This window comes from Halichoeres trimaculatus, unplaced genomic scaffold, assembly GCF_033239565.1.
Source record: "Halichoeres trimaculatus isolate MK-OKI-2021-1 unplaced genomic scaffold, fHalTri1.1 fHalTri1_scaffold_16, whole genome shotgun sequence".
In the NCBI taxonomy this organism is placed as follows: domain Eukaryota; kingdom Metazoa; phylum Chordata; class Actinopteri; order Labriformes; family Labridae; genus Halichoeres; species Halichoeres trimaculatus.
In genome coordinates, this window is record NW_027437194.1 from 16,938,308 (window position 1) to 16,958,424 (window position 20,117).

General features: G+C 39.5%; 1 long non-coding RNA gene across 1 annotated transcript in view; it reads right to left on the reverse strand.

The window, feature by feature from the left end:
• Positions 1-13,904: 13,904 nt before the first annotated feature.
• The window catches only part of LOC141805339 (uncharacterized), a 33,615-nt gene continuing 27,402 nt past the window's right edge, over positions 13,905-20,117 (reverse strand). The window contains exons 2-3 of the long non-coding RNA XR_012599712.1: positions 16,153-16,230; positions 13,905-14,111 (exon numbers count right to left, since the gene is read on the reverse strand). This is a non-coding gene — a long non-coding RNA (uncharacterized LOC141805339). The remainder of the gene's footprint in view (positions 14,112-16,152; positions 16,231-20,117) is intronic.

Genomic DNA, 20,117 nt, shown 5'->3' on the forward strand with positions numbered 1-20,117 from the left:
AAACCAGTCCTTTCACAACTCAACTCACTTTGTGTTCACGTGCCAGGAGAAACCAGCTCCTTCCAGCAACCAAACATTTGCCTTTCCAACGGCTTTCTGGTTTTAATTTAACACGTTTAAATGCTGCTAAACATGGCTGTACAATAAAAGAAGTGAAATCCCCGCACTGACACGTTAAATCCACTCTGACTTATCTGTTATTCTCTGGTATTAAAGCTGATGTTTGTTTGCTCGTGGGCTGAAACTTCTTGTCAATACATGTTTTCTTTCCAAGTATTTATGTGCGCCCTACCCAGACTTTTAAGTGTTGTGGTACAGAGCCAAGTCCTCATTGTATAGATTCCTTTCAGTCCTGTTCTCACATGGGTTCCCTGCATTAAATTGACAGCAACTCATGATGTGTTTGACATGAGAAAACTCTTCCACTTAATGGTAAAATGGAAAAGAGTAACCTCCAAATGAACTAAAAACATCTTCTCCTGATATTGACAGATGAGCTGGTTGTGCAGTGCATGAGCTGTTCTGTCATAACTGAGTGAGCTTAGATTTAGGTGTTAGGGCGATCCTTCACATCAGCACTCATAATTCTTTCACCGTCTGAGTCGCTAAAAGTATCACCAAGTTCACAGAATGCAAAATAAGTGACATGAATCCAGCACAGAGATACTAAGATCACCTCATGTGTTTTCACCGAAAAGACAAAAATAAAAAAAACAATTTAAGTTTATGCAGCTTCACAGAACGATTTAACTGTTTTTAAAATGTCACTCAGCAAAGCTGCCGTCCAGAAAGCCTCCAGGCTCCCGTTCACTCAGAACAGGAACAAGCAGGTAAGGAGAATGAATGAAAGAAACCACACTTATGTAAACAGACTCAAATGCATGAATGTAATGTGAACTGTCATACATTCCATCAGAATAAAAAGACTGAGTCATGTGAAGGCAGAGTCGGTGTTGTCAGAGCTCCGTGTGCTTCTTTCGGGTTATTTAGAGTTCAGAGTTTTACAGAAGACTGCACTCAGAAATCAAAAACTACATGTCAGATCTACTTTAACAGATTTACAAACCAACCTTAGTCAGAAAAACGGACTGAAACAGAATTACATACATTTAAAGATAGATTTTTACATGTGTTCGTTCACTGATCTCCAAAAGAGAAGCCACCCTCTCTAAGATCGGCAAGATTAAGAAAAAATATTTAAAGCACGACACGTCTAATGTTGCAGAAACAAACTGATGTGGGTTATGAACAATGCATTGAGCATTTTATCTGCAAAGTAAGTGTTTGGAATCTGTGTGTGTACTAAAGATTTAATGACTTAATTTTGCCCCTTGGCTAGTTTGCCAAACAAATCATTGATGATTTTTGAGTTGTAGGTCAAAATGTCAGTCAAATGTTGTGTCTCAACCAGGGATGGATATTGAAACGTTTTTATTGCTAACAATGCCCCGATCAACTCCACCTGTCGATCCAATTCTTTATCCATTCTCTAATCAATTCCTGCAAAAATAAGGCTTTAAAGGTTTTCTGCGTCAACAAAATGTTATGAGTTTGGTAACATCAAAGTTATACCGATGTATGCTAACCGCTAGCATATCAATGCAATTTCCCATTCACATTAGCATTAAGATAGTGCTATTTTTTCTGTATCATTTTTGGTACATCAGGAGAAGTATAACATGATTAATGTATTGAATTTCATTACACACACTTCTCCATTAAAACTTAAAGTGAAAAATCCTAAATCAGAGTTTTCTTGGGAAACTGTTAACACCTAAATAGCTAAGACAGCTGGGGGAATAGTTGACATACGGTCCAAAGTAATGTAGAGAATTGATAAGGAAACTGTTAAGCATAAAGACTTATGATGTTGATGGGCTGCACCTTTTCATATTGAGTCTTAACAGGAACCCATCCCTAATTTAAACCCTGGTATATAATTCTGTGTCCAATCAACATCATAGCCTATGCAGAAGTCCACGAGAGGTGAGGTGCAACTCCTCCAAACTCTAACTACCCATTGAAACAACATAATCACAACCTGTGGGGCCATTTACACAACAATGGCTTTAGAGTGAAACGCAAAAGTTTTGTTGCGTTTCAGCCTCGCGTTTACACGGAAACAACGTTTCAGCTGACCTAAAACGCAAACTTTTGAAAACGGCCTCCAGAGTGGGATTTTTCTGAAACACTACCGACACCGTTGCCGTGTAAACAGTAAGCCGGTGTTTTTAGTGGAAACGCTCAATCTGCTGACTGTCTTTATACAAAATGTGCATCTGTTGCTCCACTTTTGCACTTAGTATTCCCCAATACACCAGATGATCGGTTCAACTCTACTTTGGTGGAGATCTCTCCGAAGCTGCTCCTGGGCAAGACAGTTATAGCACCACCTGCAGGCCTGGCATGCTTACTACAGTGTTTTCAGTCCCTCTGCGTTTCACAGTAAATGCAGATTTTTTTTTACTGCGTTTTAGTGTTTTCAGATGAAACATTGTCGTGTAAACGGGGCCTGTGATTGTTCTTCTAGGTGTCATCGACTTTTTGCATTTACAATTGCAAAATCAATGTGTATCGCCTGTAAATCTAATCTCTTTTGATGTCTCCTCATTACCTATCCTTGTAATCTATTTTCTCAGGAAGTAACGGATCTGTTAGAAGAAAGAACTGTTTTGTTGTTCAGTCAGATTTCAGCTGTAAGCACAGTTACCCACGACTGGCCTTGGCTGTGGATTCCAGCTAAGTGAATCTGCTGTAATGATACATAGCTCTACCACCCCGATGTACATAAGCACAGATAACAGATGACATATCTAAGCTTGGCATGATTTGGCAGTGTTTGGATTGAGAACATGAAGATAAAGTTGTATGTAGGCTGTGATGTTAAGGGTGGTCACACATGGGATGGTTTTAGGACAGAGGACAGATAAAGCACAACTCTCTCCCGTGAATGATCAAGAGGCCATGACCTAATTCAAGCTTGTTGTGAAAGATTGTTTATCAAAGTGATTCAGAAGTGTGTGGTGAGAATGTGACGATTTTAAAACTCAAGACTGTGTAGAAGGCTGTATGACCTGGAATCGTAAATGTTTGTTTTTTACTACTCTATGGTCGCAGCCACCCAGAAATTCAGCACATTTCTAAGCGTTGTTTCATCTGAAAGTCAAATAAGCACCAGAGCTCTTATAACACGGACTCTGCCTTTGCATGACTCAGTCTTTTTTATTCACAACCTGGAATCGTAAAAATGAAACTTATTTACAATTCCTGGTCTGCTGCCTTCAAGAGGATAAAACTGCAATACCCAAGAGATAGTGAGGTGTCAACAACTGAATGATGCATACTTTTTGCACATGTAGATCTCCCCTGAGCCACACGGAGTATTAAAACAAAGGACCAGCTAGTGCCATATTTACCCATGTTTATTACCTTTGTTTTCTGTTTATTTGTAGAAAAACAGAACACACCCCAGGCCAGGTGGATGACCATGATGGTCACCCTCCATGTTTGTTTATCTTTTAAATGTTACATTTGACTTTCTGTGAGATATGATGTGAACTATTACAGTTTTTGAATCTGTCAAGATCTTAAAGTAGTCTTGTATGTGGCTTGCAAAATTCCTGCATAGGGATGACACTCGGTAGCTTCTGTGTTTCTTTTCTTATTTCTCACTATCATTATTTTCTGGCGTATGATACACTTTTTAATGACTGGATAACTTTTGCACATGACGTCTGGACCATATTTTTACACGTCACCATATATGACATCTCAGACTTGGAGCCCACTCAAAGCTATGACACACACAGGCCGTATTGTTTATTGATATGTGCAGCCGTGTCACCGCAGGACTCCTCTGTGACCCTCCTCTGTCTCACCCAGGCAGAGCCAAGAAGATAATGGTCACCCAAAATAGACCCATCTCACAGACTTCCTTTATATGAGCTCAGCACGGGTCGGCGGAGAGAGAGACGGGAGGTCATAAGTCCCCTGAGCCAAATGCCTGAGTGACGATAATAAATATTAATTTGTTTGGAGGAGAAACATGAGTAAGCTGAACGAATCAGCGCCACATGGGGTGTGAGGAAGATACGCGTCACTCTCACAGAACAGCGCTCTTTCATTATTTGTGTCTCTGATGGGACGAGCACCTCAATTTTTGATGCTGAGCCTCCTCAGAGAGCTGATGGAGGAAAATACGACTCCACACAGAGTTTATATGAAGATACAACCGCAAACAATCCACATCCCTGCAGCTGGTTTGGTTTAAGGCAGAACTGTAAAAGTTAATATGAAACAAATGTCACACATGGCTAATCATTTTTCCTTTTTATCCCTTGATAATGACTTGTTTGTTTTAAATCAATGCGTTTCAGGTCACAATGAAGCTGGTTAACCTCTTCATGGTTATGTTAATGTGCTTAACGTCCTGTCTATGAGTCAGTGTTGCATGTAATAGTCTATAAATCATCAGCATCTGTTGACTTGTTTGATATGTTTCACTCAAACATCATAAAGTTTTCTTTGATGGTTTAAAGATCGCGACACACAATGCACAACTCCCTCAGGGAGGCAAAGCAATAAATATAACTCAGTGGAAAAAAAACAACACCAGTGAATGACATTTTAATTTACAGCAGTGACTCGTTCCAGGGAGGGACTGTTTGCATTCAGTTTATCTGAAAAGACTTTAAGGGAAAGATGGAAACAGCTACTCATTTCATGTTAAAGTGTGCAGGCTGTCAGACTGAGGTGTTTAACTCCCAGGTTTCCCTTGCCTGAACATTTAGAGCTCCTCCTGTCTAAACCCTGAGAATGTGGAAGTAAAAAAAGCCTCTGGAGCCCACCTACAGGGAAAGCAGCAACAACACAACTGCAGGAGTAATAAGCACAGGCACTAGAGCTATACTCAAGAATTCAGTACAACAATACACTGTCATGCACTTCATGCCAAAACGTGCATCAGTGTACAGGATACAGAACTGGTAAGGCAGCAGTTCCCATGACAGAAAATTTGAAGAATTTTCCTATGGTGCAGTGCAAATGAAAGTAAAACATGACAGTAAAAACCAAACCAAACCTCAGGATGCTGAACATATCTCAAATCCAACAGGCATGGTGAAATTTTACCCATGGCCATAGCTAAACTGAAAGCAAAGAACAGGACATTTACAAACTTTATACAATTAAACCAGGAGTTTTATGCCCCTCAGCTGTGGAATTAAATACCTATCTTTAGTAGTATTTCTGTTGTTGGGATTTTCAGATTTAAAGTAAATCCAGTGTGTTGCTATTTTTTTTTTCTTTTGAACAACATCAGGGAATTTCAGTGCTTGGGTAAGTTAAAAACAAGACACAAGAACAGAAAGACTGGAGCAAGTGAAAAAGTATGATGTAGAGAATTTAATAGAGTTTGTTGCTGTTTTAAGTTTTTAAAAAGTTCAAGTGTCATTCAGAACCACATTCTTCACGCCTTTGTCAGAGGCGCTGTGAGGAATATCTGGACAAGTTTAAGCTTTAGCTTTACAGGGATAAAAAATCAGTTTCCCATGAGCACTAGAACCCACTGTCGTATAGACACTACTCTTGCCAAGGCGAGCATTTGTTTTGGAGAGCAGATCCTCAATTGATCATGACTTTGCTTTGTCCAAGACAACTTTTCCCAGGATGCAAAGCAACAACGTAATATTTTTATTTGTAGTTATGTAGGGCTATTGTTTGAAACATGACAACAATCACACTATGTAAACTCAGTTTGTAGAGTAGTTAAGTGTCCAGAAGGTGAGCAGTTTTGTATTACTCACAGCACAGTGCTCTGAGACATGTTTGTAACATGTAACATTATTATTATTATGTCCTACCAGTGCTCATCTACCAACTCCAACCTCACCAAGCAGAGCTAACGTAACCTCACTCTTCATTTTATTGATAGACTCTCAAGTTTGAACAGATCACTACAGAATAACTAAAGCATGTGGGTTGGAATGAACATTATCACAGTTTAACCTGCGTTTAACTCGTGCTCTATCACTCTCCCGTTTAGCTTACTTCTGTTCTTCTGTCCTTTTTCTTTTTGACGGTCCAGCTTTTTTCCACCATTACTACAAAATAAATCCAAGAAATCCTTTTCTTCAAGAAAAAGGACAAATCTTTCTTCTCAGTGCTAACCTTGGTGTTGTCATAGGGACTTCTTTGTGTCTTAAATCAATCCAGCCCAGGATAACCCAAAAGTCCTCACAGGGATTTAACCTCCACTAAACACATCAATTGTGCTGGGACAAATGGTTTCTAGGACAAATACTCAACTTTTCCACAATTTAAAAACTTTCTATCTGGTGTTTCTCTACGTCTGCCTGCAGCCATCATTGGCCCTGCCTATTGGAGCAATTTCTGCTCAATAAATTGTTTAAAATACTCAAAAACATGTAAAATAACATAACACTGACATGCACGAAGGGGTCAAACCTACAGCCTAATTATTTGAGGGTGACCTGCTCTATCACTGAGCCACGACTGATAAATAAAGAAATGTTCAGTGTTAAAACTAAAAAACTCCATATAGTTCTGAGTTAGATGTAAGGGCTGACATGGATTACTCAATCGAACTAAAACATCAAAGTCAGACACTTCTGAAGTGCACACATCATCGTTTTAAACTTTGGTCTTAATGTATTACATGTCTCCTGGACTTCATTCCTGTCATTGAGTCCACCCTGTGCACAGCAGCTCTAAGCCCAGACCACAGTGCCTTTGGATTTATCACTAGTCCCGGCAGTGGCCCCTCATTCTGTATTCTGCATGTCGCTGTGTGCAGAAGTGCTGCCAGAGTGAGCTCAGCTGTCAGCGAGCACAGAGCCGCGGATCACCCTTTGGCACAGAGACTGAGGGACAGAGAGCAGGTAGTGAGGGCGCGCTGCTTTCAGCTGATCCATTAGGACATGCTACAATTCAGATATGGAGCGCTGCCAGGTGCCCAGCCATTGTGGCATTCAGCGCAGAATTTCCATCTGTTTCACTCAGTGCTCAAACATTTATGAGTATTCATTGGCATCGTTTGCACATAGATTGTGTGTGTGTTAGTGTGCGCGTGTGCCAGTGTGTGTAAATGAGATCACTTGGTACTATCAAAATGCAAGCAGGACTATGACACTGTTATAAATAGAAGGGAGGAAGTAGGAAGGTTAAATCTCTGAGACACAGTTACTAAATGTGTCGAGGGGTGCCATTTAAAAACCCACACGTCTTTCAGGAGCCACTTCATAATTTCAGATTATTTATCTTGTGTACATTTAAATCTGCGTCTCTAAATACTCTGATGGCAGATCCAGGTTCAGCTTTTTTAATCTCTTGGTGCTGCCTTGAAAAGGTTGCCCTCTTAGCGTGAATGCTACATACGTAAAGGTTCAGCTGCCATAGGCTGCTGCAGCTGCAGGCCGTGTGAACAGCTTATTATTGGCCAAGGGTGAATTATCACCTCTGTAATCAAATGGGAATCCGGTTAGCTCTCTCCCACGGACCAGTGACTTCACTGGGACTCAACAGAAACAATAAATTCCAGGAAAATTTCCTGGAAATGATTGATTAAAAAGTGAAAATGAATTTTTTTAAGAACTCACTTACGTTGATGAAGGATTGAGGGGATATTTTTCCCTGAATGCAAGGAGGAGACAGATGCAGAACTGAGACAGTGATCCAAAAAACAATTGGAGAAAGGAATTTAGAAGAAAAAGCATGTGTGAGTTAAAAAGAGCGAATTGACCTTAACTAAGGCTGTAGATTTTTTAACCTTTTTTTTTATTTTCAAAACACCTCTTTTGTTTGGTCGTTCATGAGGTTTCAACTAAAGGATAAAGTATCCACATAGGTCTCATCCTCTTAAAAAAACTGACTCAGTGATGAAAATCCAGCACAATACTTCTTATCCTCTTCAGCTGAGGAGGCCGCAAGAAGGGGCTGTGAGCTGAGCTGCTACACTGCAAAAAAGCAAAATCTTATCAAGTGTTTTTGTCTTAATTTCAGTAGAACATTTTTAGACTTAATTTGAGCCACATTCCCCTGACCAGTCCAGAAAAATGTATTTTTTCAAAGTCATTTGAAGACAAAAACGAGGTCTGAATTGCTTGTAACAAGTCAAAACAATCTGCTGATGAAACAAGAGAAAAGTTACTTCTATTAAGACATTTTTCTAGTTTTAAGTAAATTTTCGAGCAAATCTTTCTAGTTCCATTGGCAGATTTTATTTACTTGTTACAAGCAATTAAGACCTTATTTTTGTCTCTAAATAACTGAAACAAGACATTTTTCTGGACTGACCAGTTGAATGAGGCTCATATCAAGTATAAAAAGACAATTTTTACTCAGAGTAAGACAAAAACCACTTGATAAGATTTCAGTTTTTTGCACTGTATAAGCTTTGAAATCCATTTCATGATTGATCCTTCACAGGTTTTATACAATTAGAACAGGTGATTAAAAGCCATGTGAGGAGTTAAAAATGAGCTTCAATGGTCCCACTTATACACCTTTTCCTTTCACTATACTTCACTGCAAAGTTTAGCAGTGAGAATCAAGACCTGTTTCTCTGCTGAAAAGGATTTCTTGGACTTATTTTGAAGTAATGTTGGACACTGGAGCTGAACAGTCAAAAAGAAGAAGGACAGGAGAGCAGAAAGAAGGTTAAAAAAAAAACTGAGCTGCTCAACTTTTTGCCTCTGGTCCTCTGTCATCCTCTTCTGTCCACTCTGGACAGTGTCTGATCTTCTTAACTACCTGTTGTGACTTTGACCCCTGACTTCCTGCAGCTGTCACTGGCGGCCCTTATCAAAGTGGGGACATGTGGGAAAGTAGCACTCCCTCCTGAGGTGGCACTGTGTCAGACTCTGAGCTAGCTTTACGGTTTTTAGCATTCAAAGAGCGTCCGCTGGGGCCTCCTCTTCCTGTGTTACTAAACAAACAGGCCCCCAGGAGCTGATCACAAGCAGTCATCCAGGATGAAAAGTGACACTGATGCGTCTCTTGTTGTCTTGTTTTAATGTTTCTGTGTCAGCTTACAGATTTGAACTGAGCTGTTCTGATTATAACTTCTAGCTTCAAGCTCGCTCTCGCCACAGCTCTCCCAAAGCGCAGTGCATCGCATGAGGCTGGGTCTTGACTTTCAGAAAGCTTGTCCCCAACATAACAAGGTCACAATAATTGGAGAAGGAAGTGAGGAGGATGTGTTTGGGAAGGAGCGGTAGGGTTAGAGAGTGACAGCAGAGAGGCTCAGATCCTGTTTCTGCTCTGGTTCCCTGTTATAATCCAGCCTGGTATGTGTTGGGATCAGAGCAGGTCCCTTTCACTGCAGCCGTCCGGTGGCTCTGCAGAGGGACTTACAGAGTCTGTCCTTCCGCTGCTGCAAATTGGTTGTAGAAAGCGCGAGACAGCAGTCTGGCATATGGCTGGCTTTGGGAAATCAAGATTATTGAAAGAAACTCAAAATGAAGAAAAAGGTCAGAAACGGGACAACAGTCCGTCTCAGGTCCTAACCTCTGAGAAACACGGCCCCGGACAGCTGTGTGTTCCCCTTGATGTATTTATGTCAACCGCTTACATAAATACACCGTGACACACATACACATTCACACTCACACACGTGGGCCGCTGTGTAAGTGTGCACGCTCACACAGGCACAGCGACACACACATATCACACTCCCTGTCAGTAATACCCGGAGGATATTATGTCTCTCTCAGCAGACTGGACAGTTGATCGGAGCAGCAGAACCACATGGTCACTTTGATGTGAATCACGTAGTGCAGTCACCTTGAAAACGACTCGAATTGTAGATGTGAGAGACAAATCCATCAGCTGATACACTTCAACATACCTGAACAGGAAACAGAGCTTACCTTTTGTTTAATATTTTGTCTCGTCTCATTATTTTTGACTAGTTTGTAGTTTTAATATGGCTCAAATGTGCGTCAGGTTGCTATGAGTAGGGCTTGTTTTTATCACTAAAATATCTCTACGTGGCTCACAAAAGATGAGATTGCCATGTCTTGTAAGTTTTTTGACTAATTAAATTCATGAACAAGAAAAGTGATGTGTTTGTGTAGTGCTGCATCAAGAACACTGTGAAAGCAAGTAAGTCAGTTTGTCGTAGCTTATGTCCTCATGATTGTGACTAAATCGATAAAGAAAAAGACATGGTAAAAGAACAATGTTTTCTCCTAGTTTCATGCTCTGTTGAACCTTTCCTCTAAAAAAGTGTATAAGCCTCATGATGATAAAATGATTTTATCTGCTTAAAAAAACAATAAACACAGGCCTACACATGACACATTGGTATGATGTGCTTTGCCGTTACATGCAAAAAAAGGAAAGAAAAACAAATGCAGCTGTGACAAGCTGAAGGAGGAGTAAGAATGGCATCACTTGTGTGGATGTTTGTCATAACAACAGGATAACACGGCTGAAAATTATTAGGCGTACCATCAAAATGGTGCGTGTCATACTGCTGATTTAACAGCTCCTGAGAACTATAAACATTTTTACTTCAGACAATTAATGACAATAACACTGAATTCACAGCACTTACTATTCCACATTTTCCAAAAGACAAAGGATTACACAACCGAACACAGTTTTTGGAACATTATGCCAAGTTGCCGGTCATACCTGCTCTGTATAATGTGACATCTACTCGGTCTTACTTCTGGTATATGTACTCTGTTGTTAGTCCAGTAAGCGTGTTTCAAAGTTTTAAACATACACATGTATAACTGAGTCAGTCACGATCACAGGCATAAATATTCATTGTAGCTAGCCTCTAGAAATAATACATGTTTTGATAAACACTTGTTAGTTTAGCTTAAAGTGGTGGTTTCTTAAAGTTGAGCCATCAAATAGATTCACCTCAGCACTATCATCAAAAATTATATCCACTAAACTTTCTAGACTCTAAATCCAGAAGTGTGGTCTAAATGCTGCAGGCTGGTGAAGTAGTGAGTGATGATCAATTACCTCTTTTACCAAACATCTTCAAGCTTGGCTATTGGAAGAGCAACACTGTTGCCACAACCGTGCCTAAACTTGTATATTTGTATTTGTATTTCTGCCTTAACACTTCAGCACTCTGCACGTTAATCAACCTTTTGACTTCTAATTTTAGTATTTAACACTAGTGAAGTACATATGGTCCCCTGACCCCTGGCCTCATGATCCACTATACTTTTCTTTGCTCTTGCTTTTCTTTTTTATTTTCTGTCCTGTTGTGTTTTTAAGGACACGTTTTCTCTCTTTATAATTGTTCCTCCTGCTTACTGGCCATGAGGGCTAACTGTCCTACTGTTGCTACTGTTGTTTAATTGATTTGATTATTTTATGTTGTTAACATCAACCTGCTAAAGGGACTAAAAGGGAAATTAGCCGTTAGCTATAATCTTGCATATTTACATGTATATGTTCATTAATATGTACTGTCCTTGTTTTAAACCAATAAACAAAAGTGCTTAGAATTATTTTAACATGTGATTCATGGTAAACAATTTAACCCTTACATTTTATCATGCTGTTTCGGCCCAGATTGTTTTTGAAAACCCCACTGAAGTTGGTAACAAAAATCAAAGAAAAATAATAATTAAAAAAAAACACAAAGAGAAAATTCCCCACATTTCTTGAGAATTTTGAGAAAAAAACAAAAAACAAAAAACATCTTTACGATAACAGAACCATGAAAATTTTCAATATTCCAGAGCTTAAATTCCCATGGAAATTATCTGTAAACTTCCCTGAAATTTTTCAGAAGTTTTCGACCCCTTTACAACCCTCATGCTATTGTTATATATTTAAGAATAATTGATATAATCTAGCATTCTAATCCAGTTACATGCAATGCTCAGGGTTGATTTTTATTTATTTGGCAGATAGAAGGTTAGCTTCTGTCTCCAGCTTGTGTCTGTGAGGTCTCTTTGACCCTGTGTAAACTTTCACTCAGTTACCTAGCTCCATGCTCTGATTAAACAGTCACACACTTTGACAGCACATCTGTCTTAAAACTGACAGCAGCTGTGGGTTGAGACAGTTGTGTCAGTCATATTTTTTGGCCAATTACTCTCGGTTGTTTAGTTTAACTCAACCTCTGGTAGGCGTAGCAATGATTGTTATACAATATTGCTCCCGGATATCGGGGCTCATTCTTTTGGGACCAGCGCTGTAAACCTTACCTGTGACCAGAATAAATGCTGAGCTAAGAAATGGATCCTCTTCTTGTGATCTTTGGGAGTTGTTCGACTAAAGAACTGGGTAGATTTTATTACACTATTAAAAGTGATTTCAGCTACATGTAGCGTACGACTGAATATGCATCTTTTCTTTGCTTTTTTAAAGTTATTGTTTTGGGGCTTTTTCTGCTTTTAATCAGAGAGGACAGGGTAGTAGATAGATCAGTGGGGAGTGACATGTACTAATGGATTGCATGTCCTAACTGTCAGGCCAGACCAGTGCGCTGTATTGTTACTTATTAATTCCATGCCTACTGCTGTGCAAAAATTACATTAATTTTCTTGAGTTTTGCATTGAAATGTACATTTTAAGATGCAAAACTATGGAAATAAAAAAATCTGTTTTTCTTAATACCAGTGTTCTATTTGCCATGAGCAGCAGGTTATTATCACATTTGTATCACACATGGCTGATTCCTATGTTTAAAACTCATTGGATATTAAACTGGTTTGCTGTAATGTAAACTCCTCCTTGAGATATACAAAAACTTACTTCTCAAAAACAAACCAGCACACCCCAACACGGCTCTCACGCTGCTAAGGTTAGAAGTTCACATTTTAACTGGGGCCACCCATGTTTAGAAGTCTAAACTCCTGGTCCTGCCAGGCTGTCCAAGTCCATTAAGGACAGATGTGGACAAGAAGGAAGTGAACTTTTCCAGCCCTGAGAAATATGTCTCAGGATTATTCTACACAGGATGTGGCTCCTCAGCAGACTCAAGTAGAAGAAGTATTAGAGTGTATTGTTTTTCACACATACCGATGAGCCAAACACTGCTTAAGTTGTTGATGTAATGAAAAGAAAGGTGAGTCAAATGGCGTCAACCTTGAACTTTGTTTCATGAATAGAACAATAAGACATACAATGAAGCTTTGGAAGAGACAATTAGATGTAAAGCCAGGATAATCTAATCAGGTCGCTTGAGAGGAGAGGTTATGGGAAAGTTGAAATGCAGTGTAAGTACCTCTGAGGTCTGATAAATTAAAGCTAGCTACTGGTGGTGTAAGCAGATCCTTCATTATAGAGTATGATTTTTAACCATGATGGATGGAGATAAACTTTGTTTCGTGATGAAGAGGCCTGTGTCGCTGTGCTGCAACTCCAGGAATCACTAACAACACTTAAGAGTGTGAAGTGTAGATAAAGAGACAACACTTCGGAGAAAAGGATGCTGGGAAAAACATGCATGTTATCATCATTATCAGAATACGGAGGTCAGGTTTATTTGATAATCACTTACTCATTACCTCCAAGGACAGAAGTGACACAGCTGTGCGTCATTCAAGGCGTGGGGAAACTCTTTTAATTAGTTGTTTTGAGTCTAAAGTATATGGAGACATGTAAGACACACATGGTTCACAGGTCAAGGTTCAGGTGTCAGATGGTGAATATCTCTGTGCAGACTTTTGTCGAGCATCAGGGAGACAGACAAGGAGCTTTAAATAAGAAAAGAGGCAAGTTAAAGAAAAGGAAAGTTGACTTGAGTGCCTCAGTTTAAAAAATATGTGAACTGTTCCTTTAAATTCTGCTTCAATTTTGCCCTCAATCCAATCTTACTCACAAATCTAATCTAAGGGAAGTGATCACAGATCAGTCGTCCTGGAAGACAACGTATGAACTTTATCACGGCTGTAAGGAGATAATCTGTCCTCGTGTCACGCATCGCTCCCATTCCGAGACGCTTTATCAGTTTGAGTCTGAAAACACTCCAGCTGTCTTTTGACCTGTGACAGGCCAGCTCGCGGCAGGTTAGGATGCTGACTCGGTTCATGTTACCAACAATTGGCATGTGTGGGTTTCTGTGTAGAATCAGCGGCAGCACTGTTGACGCCATAAAGCAGCTGAGAACACTGTGGATGAGCGACAAGCACACAAATGGATGTGACATATTGATAGATATATGGCTGAGAGTACAGCCAGACAGATACACATGCTCATGGATCATAAAGCGAATGATCCATCGCTGAGGTATAACAGTGAAATATAACCGAACTCGAGCAATGTCAAAAGTGGAAAACGACTAAAATATTACATCTCTGCAAGGGAAGCTCCCTTCTACACCTCTAACGTGATTTCTGTAAAAAAAAAAAAAAACAGTCATTAAGCGTTGTCAAACATCCTTCTGCCATCAGTACGGACATATGAAATCAAACCTCACCTGTGCCTCAATTATCTCTAAGATGATAGATGATAAAATGATCACTGGTCTGTTTTCTGTTACACGCTGTGTAAACATCAGCAAACTACTTCTTCTCAAGGAAAATGTTCTCCATTAGGGGGCGATGTGGGGAAAATAAGTATGTTTTTTTTATGACAGGATCAGGATCTGGATTTTATCAGAAATGTTTTTCATATTCAGACTATTTTGACCTGCAAACAACATTTTTTGACCCAAATATTTCTTCTCCTACATTATGAACTATTTGTTTGCCAATCAGCATAACACTGCAGTTTCTGGAGTCACCACTTGAGGCAGGATTTAGAGGCCAAGGTAACACTTGTGTTAAATTTTAAAGCAGAATTCAACATGTAGACAGCTTGATACAGAAGACATCGTCTGAAAAAAATATATATCTTACACACTGTATAAGGGAATTACTTAGTTTAAGCACACGTCCTATCTGAGGATGTTTACAGTTAGAATTATGAATTAATTTGCATTGATTTTATTGTGGCTACATGTGCATTTTATACAGACTATGGATGTAGATAGTGTGTATTTTGTGGCTTGGGACTCATTTAGTTAGACACATTTGAGGAAGCCTCCAAAATAGAAACGTTTTTGACATGATACAGCGACGTTAAGTCTTACAATGAATCCTTTAAATAACACAACACTAGTGTCTATGAAAAGAAAACTGCAAACTGCAGTTTTTCGATGTGAAATATTTCAAACTATATTGATATTTTTTTTCCATATTTAAAATGTATTTGGCAGAATAAACCCTTCATATGAATCGTTTCTTTAAGTGGGGCCCAAAAGGCTTCGAGAGCAGCAGTACAGTACAATGCAAGTAGATTAATATCACAAGAGTTATAACTCAGACAACCAATAAAAGAAAAGACGGGAGTGGCGGGGTCCAACCTTATAAGAATATTCTAATCTTCACTCAAAACTTAAATGAAGGAAATAAAGAAAAACATACATAGATTGGCAAGTAACAATATTTGTTACTGGGTGTATCTTTAACCTATTTTAACAGTGTTATGTGTGTTTTTCTCTGTTTTGATTGTAAAGGTATAAAAGAATTATGTTTCCTCCCTACAGAGATAAAGCAAAAGTTTTAAATCTTTGAATAAATTAAAGTAGAAACTATTTTTCTTGGTAAAGTCAAAGGTGGTAAACGTCAGCCCGGTAAATATCAAAGAAAGCAAAACACAAAAACATTGAGTTTCTGTTTGGCATGTTGAGCATTTCACCTTTTGTTGTGAGTTTTAAGTCAGCCTAAGGGTCAATTATCCAACTCTTAGTGAGGATCAACACACTCATGCATTCCTTAAGGAGTGTTTTTCTGCTCTTTTAAAAACACTGTTTTCACCAGAGGCTCGAGGGGTGCAGAGGGTGATGCTTTGGAAAGAGGTGACTATCACATTTCTAATACATTTCTTCTGAGAACAGAGGAACCTTCGTACCTGTCGCGAGTGTAAAACGGAGAGGTGTCAAAAGTGAAATGTGATCGGCATATCTGACAAAGGGGGAGACTGCTGTGGGGGATCAGTTCAGAGGTAGAGAAGCAGAGGGGGAGAGACGCCAGCGTCCCAACAGCAGATGGGAGCTTTATCGTCATGGCCGCGGGGAGAACCAGAGCCAGAGAGGGGAGACCACAAAAAAGGCGAGAGACGCGGCTGGACTGTGACACATGTCCCACTGCGGAGGGGGATTTTACTCACCTGGCCTTTGGTGTGTCATCATGTTACCAGTGCTGTCATGAGCCTCCACCCTGTCCGCCTGCGCTGCATTGTTCTGTTCTGCATGTGGACAAGGGAATAAAAGAGAACGGGTAATGAAAAAGAGAAGAGCCAGCAGTGGGAGTGAGCCACATTCGGTCCTTTTGTTGCTGCTGTATCTTTTTTTTAACACGAGTAAAGTGAGGGATAAAGCTGATCAAAGGGGGCTGTGTGATTGCTCTGGTGGGTGTCAGAGATCATTACTCTGTAAAGTAGTGAGATGGAGTGAGATAAGGTGTCTGATGTGTCAGAGAGGAGAAGAATAATGATGCAGCAGATTTATAAATGTATCAACACTGATATCACACTACATAGGACAAATCCTGAAACGACACACCCGAGGAGGCCTCAATGAAACCACACCTGCTCTGTTTTTCATATCATTCAAGTTCGTAGCCATCTGTCTCATTCAAAATAGCTCCACACGAAATCTCGAACATTTTGTAGCTTCGCTGAAGACTTTTGTTATCCTTCCTTCCGCACACCGCCACAGAAAGAGAGAGTTTGTCAGACGGGAAGAGAGTGCTTTAGTCATAACACACCCCAGATGTGCTTAAGCCCAGAATAAGCAATAGATAAAGCCAGTTTTACTGTGTTGAGTCCTATTTACACAGACGCGAGACAAGCCTTCACTTGCACTCTGCAGAAAGTGTGCAACCCTGGATTTAAAAAGATTAAAACAAAGGAGGCAAAACACTGAATCCAAACAACTTAAACTAATAATTTTCAGAATTTACTCTGAGATGGACATGCTTTAACTTTGAACGTGACCCTGTTTTCACTGAGGTCCTCATAACATAAACAAACTCTGCTACAAGCAAGGATATAAAAGTAACACTCAGAAACACGAGCCACCCGGAGCTCAGGAATGACTTACACAGTCCCAAAGACCTCCTCGTCAAATACCTTTGTAATGGAGCTGCTTTTTTTTCTGCACACGCACATGCATACGTGTGTGCTCGATGAAGTGGACCTTGGGGTTCTTTACATGGAGACAGAGTTAGAGAGCTGTTTGCCAGCCTGCTTGAGGTGCTGCGAGATCAAGAACAGTCCACCCCCAGGTGGTAAAGCTGAGCTTTCAGGGGTGAGAGGTCACAGACGCCGGAGTGGTCACACACATGTCAGAACACTATTTACAACAGGAGAGGCCCACCTTAGACCACCTACAACTGTTCTTCCTACACAATACTGTACATCTGCAGGTGCTGGGCTCCACAGTCCACTAGGTGGCAGTGAAGCTTAATAAACAGCATCTTCTTACCACGATGAGCTCTTATCCATAAAGAGATAATCTCCCTGCAGTATGTCTGAACTCTGATCTTGTGCTGCATAACCAATACCAAGAACAGATGAAGAGAAATGTAAGCGAGTGTGTTTGAATGCAGCTTCAGATATAAGCAGGCGTGCATGTGTGTGCATAACTATGTCCTTAAACTGAAGCTGGTCCATAACCTTTAGGGTCTGGTTCAAGGTCTCAGTGTGACTAACAGTATTGGAATGTGAATAACTCATCCTGAGCAATGATGTGCACTTACTAAATTTATTATTCAAATATTTAAAATAGAAAAAGAAAACTCTATATGCAATACGAGCGCTTCGTCTCGCATTGCGGTGCCATGAATATCCTCCGATCACTGATCTGTATCCAGATTTGATACATAATTACACGTATCCACGCTGTCTGACTCCAAGTTTGCTGTGATTAATCGTTGATGCAGGCTTCTGTCTGTCACAAACTCAAAGTCACTCCCATATCTTTTTCACATATCAATAGTGAGCTTACAGACATGCTCTAAAAGCAAATATGAGATACAGTGGGTTAGTCAGATAAATCTAGACTTTTGACACATGGGATTAAATAATTAAAGAGCTAAGAGTGATATGAATAGGAGCATTTTAAACGGCAAAATCACTGATTTAATGATGGTTATTGTTTTGTATTATTTGATATCTGAAGGAGAAGGAAAGATTGTGTTTTCGATAGCCGGATGGAATGATGGGTGTTTAAACAGCTGGCAGAAATCGCCCAGAAAAATACCCAGTAGACATGTACAGTGTGTAGGTACATACGTGTGATTATTTTATGCACAGTAGCAAGAAAGCCCATGTTGTCCTTTTAATATCTCTGATGGTAATTTGGAAACGTGATTGGACAAGTTTATCAATAACATGAGTCTGTGTTGGGGCAAATTTAAAGGTAACCAGCGACTGGAAGTGACACAATCTAATGTCCTCTTCTTTGTGCTTTTTATCTTGTGAAGATGAAGTGGGAGCGCAAGTATTGATTTGTATCCACGATTTGTGATTTATGATATATTTTCTGTGTAGTCATGGAGGACTTGCCAATATCTAAATGCATTCTGTTTAGTCTGAACATTTAGGTGATTTGAAAAGATTTGTCGCTTCTGCAATATCATATTTAATGTTTTATTTTGTCATTAATAAAAGACTGATTATGTGTAAGTACATTTCCTCATTTTCACTTGTGATACTGTATTCTTGCTCAACGTTCATAGAATATGAGCGTAGAAGTTATATCAATAACAAAAAATTGAAAAGGTAACAAGCAATTTTAATTTGTAAAAATAATGTTAGTTGTGTCTTTTTTGACAAAACAGAGCAGCAACATTTGAGTCTTTTAAGCTTTTATCTTTAAAGGCTTTTTATAAAGTAATTTCCCAAATACACAATATTTGTCTTTAGAACATTGTGAGCAACTCTGCAATTTTATTTCTTAAAAAATATTCTTTAATTATTTTTATTTTCATTTTAAAGCACTGATTTGCCTCCAGCTAACCTGTCTTGTGAAACAATGCACATCTTATTTCTAATTCAATTGTGCTTCATTTATAGGCAAAAGAAAGCTACTTGCAGCCCGATACAACACAGCACAAATTATTCATTTTAACATTCATTTAGCGTTTCTCAAGCAAAGTTTTTCTTGTGGACACATTCCTAAAACACTCATCTTATCCTGCACCTGAGACAGAAACACAGTGTGTAAATGAGACCATTAAATCTGGGGATTTGGTTCTAATGCTAGCATTTACCTCCCTGACTTTTAGATTGTTAATTTTTTTTATTTTTCAAAACAACAAAAACAAACGTTTGAAGTGTTGTTAAACCCTGCACTGACACACTAACTTTTTTTTTTTTTACTGTATGACTAAAGCAAGGTTACATCAGAAATGTAGATAACAAGCCAGCAATTTACCACGAGACAATGTACTCCAATGTGAACCCTGTCCCCTCTGCAGAGGAGGATAACTGCCCCTGAAGCAGCCTGAGAGGTCTGAACCATTCCAGCGAGGGAAGTGGTTCTCTGCTGCTGAGGGGGTGGACATGTGTGAGCACTTTGCATATCCAACGCGGGCTTGAAAATGTATCGTCTCCATCTAGTGGTTGAAAACAGACACTGGAGTAACAACCTGAGATAGAATATGAAGGTATTGCATATCATTCTTCATAACATTCAGTGGAAATTGCAGTTTTTAAGGTGATCTGACTATGGAGTAAGGGGTCATGGAGAGGCTCATTAGAGGTATTTTACGTCTGCCACTCAAGCTAGGATTCTGCAAAACAAGTTCAAGCAGGGTCGCTGGTCTGAGTTTAAACAAATCTGCATGAAACAATACCTCAGTAACTGAGAACAGGAAGGGGAAGAGGACATGGACACAGATTTGTCATAAAGAGGAAGCAGAGAGGTGTGTGAGAAAAACACTTTGAAATAAACTTTATGAACTTTGGGAGTGAAAGAGAAGAGTTTTGTTTGGTATCTTTGTTGGAGCAGTAATGTGTTGTAAGTAACAAGTATCTGTCTCAAATAACAAACACATCAGAGTGCCCTTTATCTTCTGAGTCAGAATGTGGCAAATCTTTATGTCCTTTCCCGTCACAACATAAAATAT